At 41.9% G+C, this 1,903-nt stretch overlaps 1 long non-coding RNA gene across 1 annotated transcript; it reads right to left on the bottom strand.

Annotated features, from left to right (window-relative positions):
- Nucleotides 1-686: 686 nt before the first annotated feature.
- On the bottom strand, nucleotides 687-1,553 carry LOC107574938 (uncharacterized). The gene is made up of 3 exons (XR_001607760.1): nucleotides 1,521-1,553; nucleotides 1,372-1,437; nucleotides 687-1,165 (listed from the first exon to the last, which is right to left on the bottom strand). It is a non-coding gene; the product is annotated as an uncharacterized lncRNA (long non-coding RNA).
- Between the last annotated feature and the right edge of the window lie 350 nt (nucleotides 1,554-1,903).

A 1,903-nucleotide genomic window follows, 5' to 3' on the forward strand; every position in this document is an offset into this window, starting at 1 on the left:
CTCAACCCATTCGTCGACACCAATACCGGAACTACCTCAGAACATAGGACACTTTCTGTCCCGTGGGACAAGAACAAGTCTCTCAATAGCAGTTGAAATACCTCCGGCAGCCACACTAGTAGATGGCCTTGCAGCAGTGTTATCCCAAAGACCCGGGACAGCATCCGTTACTGCAGTGGCCATCCGCTCCTGCTGCAAACGTTCATTTTCGGCTCTCAATTGTGCCACCATATCTCGAAGTTCTGCCAATTCACCATCCATGACTCGGAGTCGGCTGCTGTTTTCCCCCTTTACCTCTACAAAGAAAATAAAAAAAATGAAATAAAAAAAAACAATCTACGTCTCCGCCTCTACAACGCAACAAAACCCTGCCGACTATGCCAGATTGTGACCAGTGCTGTACCTTTGGTAACCTAAAGTTTGTAGAATGACTACGCCACCCTGGGAATTACACCCAGGGAAATACTCAAGGACTGTAAGTCCGATGATGCAATGAGAAGACGGAGAAGTGCTCAAAATTGACAAATTTTATTACAGCAATGGTACATCAAAGTTCACCAGATTAAAAAAAAAACATTTTACTACACATTCAAAATACAAGAAAACAATCTTACAAAAATAAAAATGAAAGCAACAAGGCTAAAGCTTACCTTAGGGGTGGCAAACTAGCTGAAATAAACTGCTCTCAACCAAACATGTGCTCAGCAAACAATAGGAAGAGGTGCTCAAACCCGGGTGCTCCAAACTCACAACAAAGTGCTTCACCCAGGTGACTAGCCTCCCCTTCGGCGTGCTCAGCCTTGAACTAACAAAAAGAAGTTAGTGGGTCCAATAAAAATACAAATATCAAATATTCACTCAAGAAAAGGAAAAAAGAACAAAATCACAATTACTAAACAAAAAGGCCAATTAATGGAGTAAAGTAGCGTCCTACCTCACTGGCAACAAACCAGTACCACTTAGAATGAGATTTTAAGTGGAGGACCCACTACCAATTCGGCCTAAACAACTCACTCGAACCACCACGCTCAAAACAAACACAAAACCCACACACAAAAGGAAATGCATAAACTCCATCTTCACACCACAACAACCCAAACTAAGGAAAACAGAAGGAAAACAGCAGCACGACCCGCAGTTTAGGCATCAACTGGACTGCGGAAGACTGTAAAAACAAAACAATAAATCAAAAACACCGCAAACAACATATTACCAAACAATTATCACATCATACATACTCCAATCCGCAACTGCCCAAACATAGGATGTTAGGATGTCTTCGTAACTATTGTTTCACTAAAAATACATAAGAGAAACACTTCAGACTAATAATTCAAAGCGAAAATCAACATAAAACAACAACCTGCATACCTAGAACTTCCAACGAGTGCTTAACCCAGCTCACCGAGGACTTAACAGGCACGGCTGCAACAACATCTTGCCAATATAAAAAAACAAGAACGAGCATTACTATAAATCGACTAAAACACGCAATACACGCATAATCAACCACCACCTACTTCAACTGCTGTGATGCTGAAGACCGAAAGAAGGGCAGGAACAACAGAGGCTACGTTCTAATGCTTCCCACCCAGACATTTAAATACTCTAACGTTAATTATCCTCATTAATCACTCTCCTAAAGGGACACCACCCAAGAAAGGGAAGGCTGTCCCACACTGCCACACAAGCTTAATGGCTCTAGTCCAAACTGTGATATAAACAAATGCTATTGGCTATTTTATATCCCCCCGGTCTTCCTGTTTCAGTTAAAATGACGTCAACACATAGAATAATAGTGCGTGTTTCAAGGCACTTCAGTGGACTTTTAAGTATTGTTGTCTTGGGTTTCTTTAGGACGGGGATGATGGTGGAGCGTTTGAACCAGGAAGGGACTTCGCAT

Source organism: Sinocyclocheilus grahami, unplaced genomic scaffold (genome assembly GCF_001515645.1).
Source record: "Sinocyclocheilus grahami isolate Dianchi unplaced genomic scaffold, SAMN03320097.WGS_v1.1 scaffold2397.1, whole genome shotgun sequence".
NCBI lineage: Eukaryota > Metazoa > Chordata > Actinopteri > Cypriniformes > Cyprinidae > Sinocyclocheilus > Sinocyclocheilus grahami.